At 39.8% G+C, this 15722-nt stretch overlaps 1 long non-coding RNA gene across 5 annotated transcripts in view; it reads left to right on the forward strand.

The window, feature by feature from the left end:
* LOC117244872 overlaps nucleotides 1–15716 on the forward strand; it is a 55434-nt gene extending 39718 nt beyond the window's left edge. Inside the window, exons 2-6 of one of the 5 annotated variants that reach the window (XR_004498760.1) lie at nucleotides 1743–2284; nucleotides 7199–9724; nucleotides 12163–12379; nucleotides 12860–13787; nucleotides 14582–15716. This is a non-coding gene — a long non-coding RNA (uncharacterized LOC117244872). Of the gene's footprint in view, nucleotides 1–1742; nucleotides 2285–7198; nucleotides 9725–12162; nucleotides 12380–12859; nucleotides 13788–14581 lie in introns of those variants that run through there. The other 4 variants (XR_004498756.1, XR_004498755.1, XR_004498758.1 and 1 more) reach the window with 4 other exon arrangements.
* The last annotated feature ends 6 nt before the right edge of the window (nucleotides 15717–15722 follow it).

Consider the following 15722-nt stretch of genomic DNA (forward strand, 5'->3'; position numbering starts at 1 on the left):
GACTAACTGAGGAACCCTGCAGTTCTGTGATGGCTGTAGATCAAACAAGCAACTGACCAGAGCAGAAATATAATGCAATATTTCCTGCACTCCATTTATTAAGAGGCTAACCTTCAGACTACTTTATTGTTGCTTCTTTTTCTTCTCAAACAAACTCTTCTTTTGGTCTTTCATCACATACTCATAATCATATTCATGTAACAAACATGTATTCTTGTATCACAGCATTCTGCACAGCTGCAGGCATCAGCTCTTTCATGCACTGCACCACAGCAGTTGAGAAGATTTTTTCATACAAGCCTGTGTTTTCATTTTGGTTGTTTGGAATGCTCCTGCTAAGGAGCAATCACTAGAACATACCACAGAAATAATAAATACTCTATATTAATTTAAACCTGCCATCTAAATTAATTAATTTATATTTTGTATCAATTTATCACAATACTTGGTATTAATTAAGGCCTACAGCAAATTCCCAGCAATGCTGACTATGTAACCTTCTTATATCCATGGGACACCCATGTTGTCCCCCCTTGTCCCTTGCTTTTGATTCTTTTTGGAACCCAGTGCTGCAAACTGAATTTTATCAATGCCAGTATTTTATCAATGTTTCAATGCTTCATTAAAACACTATCTCTCAGATCCCCTGTCTCTTTGCACCTCACCCCTGCCCTGATTAGGAATTGCCCACGTGTAAAAAGCAATAGTCACCCCCCAGGTCTTGGAAGTTCGGGCTGGTATATGGTTTCTGCTGAGCTATAATGAGCAATCAAGCAAGGAAAAAAATTAAGCTTGGGACCTTCTCAGACTTTTTTCAGCTGAGCTTGTGGCAAAAAACTTCCTGCTTCCTGTGCACCCCTTTTTTACCCTGTTGAGGCTGGAAAATGCTACCAAACAGAAAGAAAGGGGAGTGTGGGGATACAGCACTATTCTTTCCCGATTCTCATGAATTATAGCACAAGGGGAGTGTGGGAATCAGTCACATGGCACTTTCTGTCTAGTTGATATGCTGCAGGGATTAGAGGGAGTAAACAGTTGTTCTCAAATTTTTGATTTTAAGCATACTATCCTGAATGAAGGAAGCAGAAGCATGGAATAAAGAGCTACATCAATACACATGGGGAAACATACTTTGCCAAAGATATGGAGGCACAATCTCCTCAATGCACAACCTCGCATAAAAAGTATGATAGTTCTCTTGGTTCCAGAAAGTAGCTATTAAGAAAACAAATATTTAAGCTACCAGGAGAATATCCCATTAGTGATGTGCTTAAAATTAATTTTAAGTGCGGTCTCTCTGTTTCACTTGGCAAGAAAACCTAAGGCACCAAATGATCCTTTTGTTCCTAATGAAAGCCTTTAATCCCATGTGGCCAGGCAATTGCAGACTGCCAATGCTAGAGAGCACAGAGTTCTGGAAGTCATAAAATATTCCTAGCAGTGATGACTGGAGCTTTGAAGAGGATCAAAATACAGGTCTAAACATCCCCTGAGTTAATGGATCTGAAGTGAATGGATCTAACATGATGGTTTTCATCTTCCTTCACTGCAAACTGAACATGGAATATCCAGATAAAGGTGGCAAGAATAAATGCAATATTGCATCAAAGTATGCTTGGCTTCTATTTGTCTTTAGCTCATACTTTAACACCTAAAGTGTCAGTAAAGACAGTAGATTTTTGCGGTAATTAGGGTGGTAAAGTAAGTAAATTCATGTTTCTTCCATTTCTTTTCAAACTTAGAGCCAACCAGAAAGAGCTCATCACATGCTAAGGATAACACAGGCCCTGAGGCCAGTACCTGGTGCTTCAGAAGGAGATGCAAGAAGCTTCAGATGAAACAGCTAAAGAATTACTTTCTCAAAGAGAAGGTTACTAGATTCCCTGCAACTTTTCTCTCATCCTGGATTAAAGATGGCTTTCATCCAGAAACACATGGGCTTTTAACTCTTTTCTAGTTCTGTTTCTAAAACCCTTCACATGTGTTAATCAAAGCCATCAAGGAATGATGTTTATCATGCTTATCAAGGAAACAGATTTAGAAATCCTGTAACTCTATGTTTTGATTTGGTAGTTTGGGGCTTTTTGGTTGGTTGGGGCTTTTGGTTTTTTGGTGTTTTTTTTTGTTCTTCATAGTTAAAGTCTGTTTCTGCTGGTCACTGTTGGCTGCAAATCTTGTGCCTTGACAGAGCCAATTTTTGTTTCTTGACACAAGATGCCTCTGACACTTCTCTGAAAGAGCTGCAGCTGTGCAGTTACATACCTGTGAGTGGGTATGTGAACATGTAAGTACATCGGCTCTGAAGACTGTGACCTGTTTTTGTAAACATGGATATTGTCTTTCCATGTTTTAAAAATAGTGAAACATGGAAAGAAATTCTGCATTCACTATCAGTGTTTGTGTCCTGCACTGGCATTAACATCAGCATGACCAGGCTGCTTACCTGAACTAAGAACAGTACATTCAGCCAAGGGAAGAGACTCAATACTCCTATCTGTCTGACTGCCAGATCTGCTTGCCAGAGATGTCTGACTGAGAGACATAATAGGTTGTTTTATTATATTCTAGTTTTCCAAATTAGAGTGAGAATTACTAATATTATTATCATTACTAGTACTTTTCTTTTTTTCTTTTTTTAATTGCTGTGGGCTTGTGAAAAAGCACCTCCCACAACTGGGAAAATCTATGAAAACTTCTCATTTGAGGCCTGAAAAAGATACCAGTCATACCTGAACTCTGAAAAACTGAGCCAACATACAATGGGCTTTGATTTTGCTGCTATTTGGTCCAAGTCAGCTTTTCTTCTATATTTGTCCAGGGGAAGCCAAATTCTCCATTTGTCATGGAAATCAACAGCATCAAAAGAATGATTCTTAAGTAACATCAATGACAGGATAAATAGAAATCTGATGTTCACTTCCAAGGTTTTTAGCCCTGTTTTAGTTGCTTTTGTTAGCCAGACAATTCAGAAGGTTCTCAGAGCACATGTGACATAAGATTTAATGGCTTTCAGATAGTTAACTGAGCAAAAGCCAAAGCAAAGATTTTCTTGGCTTCTTGAACACATTCCTCTCTGAGGCTAGCTTGCAGCAAAAGTTTCTAATGGCTTAATAGTATAATTCAGTACATAAGAATAATTTCAAAAGTTTCAGGTTTCTGTGAATTCTCTGAATGAGTCGATCTTGTTTAAAATCTCAGTAAATCATGGACTCAGCAAGTGAAAGATCAAAGACCTTCTTCTGAGAAAGAGAAAAATGAAATGCAGTAACAAACTAGCAGAAATTTGAGGAAAGAGAAGGGAAAGCTGTTCTTAAAGAATATTTGTAAATACTCAGTAGGAGCATATGAAGAGTGGACATAGCATGAACTGACCACTAACAAAAGCTAGATAATAAGCAGTAGTTACAGTCAAGGACTTTGTTTACTTGGCCAATTTCTGCTCTCAGTCTGACAAGTCTAAAATGCATGCTATGAATGCAAGATAAATACAAACTACCTATCAAAGTATGCTCTACCTGTGACTACTAATAAGAAGCTGTGGTGCTAAGTGGTAAGTTCCACCAAAGAGTCATTGGCCATGACTTTGCCATGCAGATGCATTTTATTGGGAGAGGAGGAAATAAAATTAAGAACAAAATAAGCTGCTCTAAAATAAGGATTTAGTAGCGGGACAAATTTTTTAATCAGATGGTTTTAAGTCCTCTCTTGCCATGGACTGCCTCTGGATGAGAAGACCTTTGAAGCCTTGAGACAAAAAGTTTCTGTGATCAGGCTCAGTCCTATGTTAACATATATAAATGGCTCTGGGAACAGATTTTATTTCATGTCTTGCCAAGAGTATGGGCAAGCCAAGATAATTTTTGACCACTTATATCCAGCTGTGCAGGAAGCCCACATAAGTTTCTGTTCCAGTAAAACACCATCCAACTCAGAGAGAATCCAGAATCACTCGCATGATTCAAATTTTGTTTTGTTTACAGTTATGAAGAGATCAATTTTAGCATCCAGGAATGGAGAAGTAAGTAGGGTAATAGAATTTAAGGGGAACAATCCAAAGCCAAGCACACACCAAATATTACCACATTCATTGTCAACTGCAATAAAACATCATAGCAGTGCCCTTCAGTATGCCCTGAAGCTGCAGTATGCTGCACAATAAAATATTTAATAATTATCACAGTTTAAAAAAGGCTAGAATAATGCCAAGTCAAAGCCCAAAGTGTGAGAGCAACTCAAATAAGAAAGAGCTCTGAAATCACAGGATGTGATCCAGAGAGTATTTTTATTCCAAAGACATTAATGTGTTGGTCAAACTGCCTTGCCACTGACCTCAAATAACGGAAGTTCTGCCTGATGTGTTGGGTTACAATATCATATAAACCCAATTATAGAACCTTGAAATCAATACAGAGCTGTACAGAATTGTGCTATCCAATAAGAGTATTTCCAAGTCCCATGAGCACTAGCTGTTAATACGGCAATAGAGAGAGATTGGAATAATAAATACCCTCGAGCTTGTTTCCACTGTTAACTGACCTGCACTTGCAGAATTGCAAATGGAAGTTCTGTCTCCTTCACAAACTGTTTGTGTCAAAGTCTTGTCTTTCCATATCTTCTTTGTCTGACTTCTAAGAGTGTCACCTACAGCTTACCTGTAGAGAATATAGACTAGCTCTAAATAGTAGCCTTGCAGCTCAGGATGCATGCTAGAGATGATACAGCTTGTATACCTTAAGATCACTCCTAACCTGAAGATTGAAATTGCATTGAATTAAAACTCTGGTCTGATTTAAGAAAACATACCATCCTTTGGAGGACAGGGAAAAATGTCAAAAATAGTGACAGTCTTTTTTTTTTTCAGTGAAATTCATAGCACTACTAGCAGTAGTCTGTGTCTGTAAGACTATGTATCAAGTAGATCTTGTGACTGGGATAACTCTCCTTAGTAGGGTCACAGATCATGAGATGCATCCCAGAGGGGATTTACTTTTCACTAAGTTAAATAGATGCAGAAGAGCTCTAGTCCCTTCATCAATTAGGTCTAGTGAATAACCTTGACTGTGCTCATGTTAACCAAGTCATAGAGCTTGAAATAATCTCATAAATAAACTCTGGGGCTTGGAATTGTGTGGATTAGAATAAATATGACCTGAATAAGATTGTATAAAATATTTGGTCTGTGACACAGCTGTTGAAGCCATTATCATTTATCAATTATATCATCATAAAGCTGTGAACTGTGAGGTGCTCACTGGTAGCATTCCAGATTCTGGAAGCCCATGCCAAATACTTATCTTGCTCACTTTACCTCCACAACTAAAATAATATTATGTTGAGAGACTGTTTTCATACAGTAATTCAAGAATGAACTGCCCAAAGAGACATCTTGAAGATATAGTGAAAAAATAGGGAATAGCAAGGATCAGAATAGTTGAGGTAGGATTTTCATATCTATTCCCACAGAATCTTTCCTTCAAATCCATCCTGGTTTCTTACATACTGACTTCAAGAAATAGTGAGATGAATTCTTTTTAGCTCTGTTCTCTGTGGGAAAACACTTTCAACTTTTTTTATTTTCCTCAGGCATTTTGACAAGATTAAAGAGGAAAAAATGCAGAAGAGAAACAGAGAGGTGAAGGAAGAGAGAGCTGCTTAGTGAATTAATGGTGGCCCACAGGATAATTCCTCTTCCTCCTTAGAATTCATTTAGCTTTAATGGTTGTTAAGTGGGATTCATATAATAGGTTGTGTCTTTTAAAGCAATTAATTTGCACAAGCTTAGACAATTCAGAGGGAACCATTACAGACTTAGCTGTCTCTTCTGTTTAGCTTCTTCAAGAGAAAGTAAGCAGTAAATCAGCATTAGGAATTGAAGGGCACCTATTTCTTGAAATAGCCCGGGCTGGGATAGGTATAGGTTCCAAAATTTGAGGATAGCTTGTATATCTACAGGGTCATGGGTAAGTGAACTTTTTACTTTGCAATGTTCTATGTAATTTTTGTACGACTAATGGTGACAGAAATGACAGTCTTGCAGCTAAAATGGCACATAAAATCTCTTCTAGTTGACTTTAAAGTCAGTAAATGGAATATATACTCCAGGTAGTTTCAGCAGGTAATCTAATTGTTCCTATGAGACTAGGACTAGGATTTGCTTCTTCCAATTTATTAAGAGTGCTAGGAGAGCGGACCTCAATCATAAACCTATACAGTTTAATGGAACAATTTTACTGTTTTCAATGTATCTTACTTCAGTGCACTGCAGGCAGCATAACAGCAGCCTCCAAAAGGAAAGTTGAAACATGGTGCAGATACAAAGAGTCAACTTATTTGATACAGAAAAACATATCTTCCTCTTTCCTGGGTGTAAGAGTCAATTTAGAAATTTATCATTTATTTACGCAAAAATCTGAAAAATTAAAAGAATATTTAAGACTCTTTGGCTTTGATATTAGATCTATGGAAACACATTGAATATCTTGAGGTTGGAAGGAATCTCTGGAGATTATCTAGGCTGACCTCTGCTCTTGATTAACAGTCAGCTAGAGCAGCTTTCTCAGTATTCAATCAGGTTTAAAACATCTCCAAAGATATTCAGTATCCAAAGATATTCAAGGGCTATACAGCATGGCTGGGAAACCTGTTCCTGTGTTTGACTACCCTTACAGTAAAAAATGAGGGGGGTTATGTTTAAACAGAATTTTCTGAAATTGAATTTATGCCTCTCACACAACTGAGAATAGCTGATATTTTTTTCTTTATTCAGACATTCATACCCATCAATAAGGTTTTTCCTGAACCTTCTTTTTTAAATTTATTATTTTTTTTAATCCCAGATCTCTCACCTTCTCTTCATGTGAAAGGTGCTCCATTCATGATCTTAGTGGCCCTTTACTGACTTGCTCTAGCCTGTCCATATAATTCTTGTGCTGGGGAGTCCAGAACTGAATACAAATCTCAGATGTGATCTTGCTGGTGCATAATAGGGGTAACAACTTCCTTGATCTGGGAATACTTTTCTAAGTGCAGTCAGAAATGCTGTCAGACTTATTTGCTGCAAGGGCATGTTGCTGACTCATCTTCAACCTTTCCTTGAGGACTCCTACATCCCTTTTTTTTTTTTTGCAAAGCTGCTTTCTAACTTTGGTACGTGAGGTTATTCTTTCCCATGTACAGGATGTTCCCTTTCTCTCAACAGGTGTATCAATCTGTCCTCCCTGCTTTGTATCATCTGCAAAATTGCTGAGGGTGCACTCTGTCCAACTGCCCAACTCATTTTTGAAAATGCTAACTTGTGCTGTACAAGAGATGGGTGACATCAATCATCATTTTCCACCACTGCAGTGAAGAATGATAGGTAACAATAGCAAAGGTTTTCCATAACAAAGAGCATTTTAGCAAATCTATCATCTATTTTACCGGCAAACACGTTTTCTGCAGTGACAGAATTCTCTTGGGAACAGTCTTATAAATAAGAGCATGTTCTTCTCAGAAAACAAACAAACAAACAAAAAAAACCCAAACAAAAAAACCTAAAAGACCACCAAGAAACAAAGTGGTGGGTGCAGGACAAAGAAACTATGTTAAGAACTGACTTTGCAGAAACTAGGAGTCAGCAACAACTCTTCCAGGCACTGATGCCCTATGCCTACTAATGTATCTACACCAAAAAGTTATAAAAAACAACTAATTGCTTACTCAAAATGAACCTTTCTGCAAGAGCTTCATTGCATGAGATCTCCCAGACAAGACAGGACCCTTGCTGGGGAAGCCTGGCTGACTCCAGACTCTGTGATATCAGTAATCTTTAAAGTGAGACTTCTGTTCTTGATTAGCCTCACTCATGAGCGAATTTTCTTGAGTGTCATACTAGTAACACTTCCTATAATACATAGTAAGTAGAAAGCAATTGTCTGAGTTTTAAGTCACATTCCTTAGAATGTTAATAAAACATTTGAGCAGGGGGAAGAATATAATGAAAAGGCCTTACAAAGCCAGAACAGTTTTTGGAATTAATTAAAAGCTCAGGAAATTTGTCCTGCTGGAAGTCTTCCTAACCTCTCTGCAGATTTACACATTATAATAAATTACCAGCTGCATCTGAAGAGTCCCCTCTATCTCTACAAGTGTAAAATGACATGTTATACCTTTGCTGAACTTGAGACCCCAACGTTAAGTGCAAGGTTCACAAAACCCTTGAAGTTTCACCCTCAAATTGTATTGAACCCAGAACATTTCAATACCACATTCATTTACTGGTCTAAAGCAAGACAGCTGGCTAATGAGGAGAGGTCAGTCACAGGCATAAGAAGAGGCTGTGTGAGTAGCATGAGAACTAAAGTGCTGAACTAGTGACCCAGAGATATGGTGGGGAACCAAAAGGGGCTGGGACTACATGGTCTTTAAGGTCCATTCCAATCCCTTAACATTCTATGATTGCCTGATTCTAAAATTCTATGATTCTGTGATTCTGTGTTGTGTTTCACTGGAATTGATCTGATCCTTGATTTCAGTAAAGAACCATCTTTCCAGGCCATCATTTTCTGAAAGCTCTAGTTTTCACTTGCCCTAAGTGAGCTGGTGGCTTACTAAGTGAGCTGGTGGCTTACTTACATTATTCTTCAGAGACAGAGGCTCCCCTGAAGCACCTGCAGGGAAAAAGCACATGTGCTCCTCCCATTCAGATGCTGGTGTATCCAAGAGGATGGAATTTTAAAATCAATGTAACATATTTCAATGAAAATCTCCTGGATGTGGTACTTGATGCACATTTCATGGAATGATTTCATTTTGTGTGCGAGCAACAGTAACAACAGACTAGTAAATGATTTGACTCTTATTGTACTGGCTAATGAAGATGATTACACAGCTGTCAAAGAACTGGGACTTGGACCTGCCCATTTTCTCATGCATTTCAAACACCAATGTTACTGGTCAAAAAGCACACACTATAGAAATATTCTAGTATGCTAAGATGCTGTAATTATTACTTGTAGATAAAAACCTCATGTGTTCCAGGACACTGGCACTCCACAACAATTTAAATTTGTGGGAAAAATGCAAAATGATTCTTACTCTGCTTCCTAGACTAGGAAAAATAGTTAAATTTCTTTTGCAACATGTTAGTGATAAAATTATCTGTTCCTCTGATAATTAAGGGCAATTAAGGATCATAGACTCTGTATCATTGATAGATCAATAGTACATGTACTATGTCATTAGCAAAAAACCCTTTTTATACATTTTCTGCCTGACCTGTGTTAATGACTTTGATGACTAAACCCTTCTGCTCCTTATGGAGAGCTGACTATTGTAAAGGGCTGAATAAAGTCCAGTTTTGTTCACAACTTTCCCTCCATGCAAAAGTAGTGTTAAAAACCAGAGAATTTCCAGCAGATGGCAAACAAGTTGATTAGTGTCCAAGATCATTAGGTGGCACGTGACATGCAACAAAAAACAAGAGACCTGCTATTCTTTGGCTTAAAGAGAAGAAAGCTCAGGACAGGTGGGGCTAGGGGAGGTGTGATTCCAACCTTTCACTACCAAAAAAGACAGATGTAGGGAAATAGAGACAGTGCATGCCATAATGACAAGATGGAATGGTTACAGGTTGCAGGAATAAAAGGAAAAGAACTTGCCCTTGAGGGTCCCACTGTGCCAGAACAGAAAGTGCTCAGAAAGACTGTGGAATCTCCCTCCTTGAAGGCTTCCAATTCTCAGATGGGTAAGTCCCTAAGCATGCTCTTCTAGGTTATAAATTGGAATTGCTTTAAGTTGGAGGCTGGACCACAGATCGTCACTCCCTCGATGTTCCTTCAGGCAAAAAGTATTCTGTGATTCTATGAAATTGGCTCTTGATTGTCAAAGAGCAAAAAGTATACAGACACTTAGACTGGATATGACGCTTCAGTGCTACTTTTTGCTATAAACATCCCACTGTATTTCTTTCATGCTGGGCAAAGTGAAAATAACTAATGTAAAGTGTCCCTGTCTTAAGATCTCCACTATGTATAGCTAAAACACACAAAAAAGGCAGAAAGATAAACAGATAGAAGGGTGATGTTATTTACTGAAGGATCAGTGGAATAGTACAACATTGCTGTCAGAGGCAGAGTTAAGACCTGTATCACTGAGAAATATTCTAGGGAAAAAAGTATTTTCTTTATCCTGTTAAAATGCAACTCCTCTCATAATTATAATTAAAAATAACAGTTTTCCAATGTAATAATTTGCCAGTGAACTGACATTTCTATATAGTCATTAACAACCACAGTTACGATTACTGGGCTTGCCAATTACAGTTTTATTAGGATGCCTTGGAAATGTAGAAGAAACAGAGGAAATGGTGGAAGAGCTGGCAGAAGCAAGGACCGGCAGCAGGCAGCAGAAGGCCAGGAAGAAGCAGAAGGAGGAGGCAATGGAGAAGGTGACAAAAGAAGTTGCAAAGGGCTGCAGCAGAAGCAGAGGAGGAGAAGGTGACAAAGGAAGTGATGTAAGAAAGGAGGTAGAAGAAGATGGTAGAAGAGAAGAAGATGGTGAATGAAATGACAGAGCAGGTGACAGAAGAAGCTGGATGCAGGTGGTGAATAAGGGACGGTGGAGGTGTGGTGGAGTGGAAGGTGGCAGAGGCCAAACACAGAGGGATACAGTGGCTAAAGGGTGGAAGTCATGGAATGGTGTGGTGGTGAAATGCAGTGGTAAAGGCAGTGAGACAGAAGGCAGCTTCAGCATATGGAGGCAGTGGCTGATTAATTCAGCAGTGGAAGGTGGCAGCAGTGGGAGGTGGCAGAAGGCAGCAACAGGAGGCAGTGAAAGAATGTGACAGCAGACTGCATTGACAGGAGCTGGTGGCAGCAGAAAGCAGTGGAGGAAGACAGCAGAGACAGGCGGTGCATGAAGGCAGCAGCGGTGGAAGGAGGCATCAATAAATGGTGGTGGAAGAAGACAGAAGAAGGTGGAGGTGGCAGAAGGAAGGCATTTGCGTTGGAAGGTGCCTGTGGCAGATGAAGGCAACAGAAGCAGGCAGAAAAATAGAAGGAGGAGGCAATGGTGGAGGGAACAAAAAAAGGCAGAGGAAGAAAGCCACAGAATAAAGGAGAAGGAAATGGAGGAGGCGAAGAAAAAATGTCGTAAGAAGAGAAAGAAAAGGCTACAGACAAGGCAATGAAGGAAGGTGGCAGAAGACATTGGAAGAAGAGAAAAAGGAGGCTATGGAATAAGACAGTGAAGAAGGGGGAGGAGGAGGTGTACTGGTTGTGCATTAATTGATATTTAGTAAAAAGAAAGAAAGCACTTGCAGTAATTATTTTTCTGAGAGAAGCTACTAAGAGCTTCTTCTGTTCCTGGAAAAAATTAATAACTGGCTAGTTCTAAAAATTAACAACTGATTAAACAGTGAAAGTAAAGTTGGAATAAACAAATGAGGAAGCAATAGAAGAAGGCAATGGGAGAAGGAGCAAGAGACAATAAAGGAGATGAAGGAAAAAGGTGGCAGAAGAACTTAAGGAGAAGGCAATGGCGGTGGCAAGAAAGGCAGTGGAAGAAAAAAGGGCAGAGGTGACAGACTGCAGCAGAAGTGTTTGACAGAAGAAGAAAAGGAGGATGTGAGAGAAGGCAATGGAAGAATGTACTGGAATTGGGAAAGAAGGAAGTGATGAAGAATGTGATGAGGTAAGTGATGGAAGAAGACACCAGAAAAAGGTGGCGGAAGAAAAGGAGGATGTGATGGTGCAGGTGACAGAACATGGCAGAGGAAAAGAAGGCATAGGGAATGGAGAAGGTGGTAGAATAAGGTGTCAGAAGAAGGCAGCAAAAGAAGAGAAGGAAGACTTGATGGAAGAAGGTGTTATAAAAAGATCAGAAGGCAATGGAAGAAGGAAGAATGAAGAGAAGGCCATGGAAGAAAGCATGAAAAAAAGGATGTGACAGAAGAGGTAGAATAGAATAAGTCAGTGGAAGAAGGTGGCAGCAGAAAGGAAGGAAGAGGCAATGGAATAAAATGTTGGAAGATTAGGAGAAGATGCAGGAGAAGATGGAGGAGGTTACTGTCCGTATTTTGGTTGTCATAGAGTTCATTTTCTTCTTAGTAGCTGGTACAGTGCTATGTTTTTAATAAGAGAATAATACTGATAACACACTGATGTTTTGGATGTTCCTATGTAGTGCTTACTCCAAGCCAAGGACCTTTCCACTTCCCATGCTCTACCAGCAAGGAGGTGAACAAGAAGCCATGGGGAAGCACACCTGGGACAATTGACATTAACTGGCCAACAGGATATCCCACACCACAAAACATCATCTTCAGAATATAAAATGGGAGGAGCTGGACGGACAGAACTAATCACTGCCCAAGGACAGGCTGAGCATCGCTCAGCAGCTGGTAAGCAATTCCACTTTGTTTTTCTTGTGTTTTCCTTTTCTGTTATTGTTATAATTTGTTTTAAGAATTAAACAGTTCTTATCTCAACACACAAAGGTTTTTTTACTTTTTTTTCCTGATTCTTCTCCCCATCCAGCTGGAGGACTGGAAGTGAGGGGAGTGAGAGAGCAGCTGCATTGTACCTAGTTGCTAGCTGGGGTTAAAACATAATGATCCTTTTTTGGTGCCAATGCGCACCACAAAGGGTTGAGATAACTACAGATCTGACCAAAATGTGATGAAAACAAATATTTTTTTCATATTTAAAAAAAATACAAACAAAAACATTCATTTTTATCAGCTTATGATTAGATAGAATTGATAGTTTTGAAATTAATCTGATCTGTGTGCTCAGCATTGCTGTCACCTCTGTGTTTTGGGAGCCATCTATTGGGAACTATTAATAATTACACGTTTTGCCTTTTCTCCTTGCATACCCAGCATAAGGGGGAAAGTTCCTCCCTCCCTCCCTCCCTCCCTCTCCACCTGAAAAAGAGATGCTGGCAGTAGAAGAATACGAAGGAGTTACAGTAGAAGGTGGCAAAAGAAGGGAAAGACGAAAGCAGTAGAAGACAAGGAGAAGGGGAGGAAGAACAGGGTGGAATAAGGTGGCAGAACATGTCAGAAGGTGGTATTGGAAGAACAGGAAGAGGAGGAATAGGGCTGTGGATGATGTGCAGTAGAAGATGACAGAGGAAGGGAGAGAAGGAGACAGCAAAAGAAGTCACTGGAAGACGAAAAAGAGGAGGTGACTGATGAAGGTGGCAAAAGAATACGGCAGGAGAAGGTGGCAATGGAAAAGTTTTTCAGTGATGAAGAAAAGCAGCATAACTAGGGAAGGAAAAGACAGAGAAGACAGTGGAAAAAGAATTTTAAAAAGAGGAGTCAATGGAAGAGGTAGTGGACGAAGATATCAGAAGGGGAAAAGGATGATTAGGTGACTTAAGGAGACCACAGCAGTTTGTGGCAGCAAATGGTAGTGGAAGAAGACAAGAAGCTCTCCTTGGGGAGCGTTTTTAACCATCCCAAAGCCTCTCCTTTCCCTCTGACTCTGCTCTTCCCTCTCCTACTTTCCCAGTTCCTTCTCTACCACAACTGGAGACTGTATCTTGGTTGCCACAGCCTTGCTTGGCCACAGTCCACTCTAGATGCCTGGTTTCTGTGCTTCAGAAAAGGAAGCAAGAAGAGGGCAGGAAGAAATTATACCAAGGCAACTGGAGACATTCCAGGACACAGGGAAATTTTGCTCAAAGCCTGGAGAAGAAAATCTGCATCACCATCAGTTGCTCTCTAGATCAGATTTAAATAATGATGCAAGCAATATAGAAACAAGCGTTAGAGGAATGAAGACATAAGCATCTCTATCTAGGTATCCTTTCTGAGAGACGGAGAGAAGGGAAGCTGTGTGGAAAGCAGTGTTCTGAGTAGTCTTTATGTTTCCCAGGAAATACAGGGGTTTTGCTCCTCCAGCAAATCCTTTATAACTCAGAATCAGTAGGACATCATTTAAGCCCTATTGCCACTTCCCTATCTGCCTGAACAAGAACAGCCCATCAGCACTGTCAGATAATTCCACCTTCTAACACATACTTTTATCAAGTCAGACCTGGCCTGTGCCCTCCCATCCTGCTCAAAAGGGGCTGAGGTGTTACCAGGAGACCTAGTATGCTACAGAAAATGAAGGCATGAGTTTTTGTAACTCTCCAAACCTTTGCAGGATTTAAGCAAACCTGACTGTCCTTCTCTGTGTGATGGGTGACACAGTGGCAGAAGGCTGAGAGCCCAGAGAGATAACCTAATGATCTCTGGTCTCTTTCTGGGCTGTAGTAGCAGGGAACACTCCAACACCAGGCCATTCCTGGGGACAAGGGAGATTGGATTGGGTGTCCTTCAACCTCACAGCCTACCAAAGATTGTTATTCCATGTGTCTCTTCTCTTTTTGAGGCCATGTAAATGTTTTGCATGCATAAAAACATCTGGAAATTACTTCATAGCTTTCCTAAAATAGAGGAAATATCCTTTGCTTGCTCTGAACCAACCACACCCACCAAGTTTTCCATGCTACTCCCTAAGAGATAAAAAGCAAGCCATTGTTCCTCAGACTTCCCAGGCCACTCATAATTTTATAAATCCTTTATGTCCTATATACTCTTTCTCTCTAGGACACCAAGAATCTATGTCTTTGTCAAGGGCAGAAATAAAAGAAAAGCATTCTGGCCATAGGTGAAAGAGAAATACAGGCAGAGAGAACAAGGCAAGAGGCGATGACGGCAGTTTTGTTCAGGTGTGGAGAGCTGGAAGATAAGAAGCTTAGGAGAATATCCCAGCTTGTCCCAGAAAGGAGACAGGTGGGAAGAGAGCATCAATGCAACCACCACCACCAAGTTCTGTGAGGTATAAAAGGACTACCCTCAGAAACTCCTCCTGATTTATGCTCCTAGGAAGCTTTATCTCTATCAGCCTATGGTTTTACCAGGTTCCTTTTTCCCAGGATCTTGCATCAGCCTGGATAAATGTATATCCTTTATCTGAGCCCAGTGTTGATACAGCTGACCAAAATACTTGAACTAGGAACATAGAGTTCCAAAAAAATAAGCTGCCATTGCTTGTCCATTGATAATACCTAACACAGCTGTGCCCTTCACCAGTCCTCCTCCTCCTTCCTTTGCCCCTGGAGCTACCAGCTTTCTACTGCAGCATCACTGCATGAAATGAGAAATTTGTTTACAGCAATGGATGTACACCCTTGAGTGTATTCATTGAAAGACCCTGCAAAAAAGATTACAATGGGTCTACGGAATGTTCAACAGCACAATTGATTACAGACCTTGTCTATGCCAATGGCATGTTTTGGACAATAAAATTAGAAATTTCAAACTAAACACTTTAGTAAATGGGAAATTTTTAAGGAGCTATAAGCCAGATCTTTGGCTGTGAATTTTAGCAGTAGCCTGGGAAGAGGTCAGGAGTCTCCTCTTGCTGATTTAAGCAAGTAGCATAGGAAAACTCACAGATCATGTTCCTCTTGGGGATTATCAGCCAGCCCTATAGGATGAATTTCCTGCTTTTAAAAATAACTTAGAAGTCAAAGATTAGGGTAGATTAAATAAGTACAAAGAAAAACAATAAAAAGTACCAAGATAAAGGCAGATACGGTCAGGCTGCCTGATTCAAATGCTCACTTCCTAATACACATAAAATTTGTGTGGATATTAAACCAAATGTAAAGCTCCATGACAGGAAGGAAAGGGAAGCAGTCTTAGCCCAAGGGTTACCTTATATGAGAACTATAGGTCAGGAAAA

The sequence above is a fragment of the Parus major genome, chromosome 1 (assembly GCF_001522545.3).
Source record: "Parus major isolate Abel chromosome 1, Parus_major1.1, whole genome shotgun sequence".
NCBI classification, from domain to species: Eukaryota; Metazoa; Chordata; class Aves; order Passeriformes; family Paridae; genus Parus; species Parus major.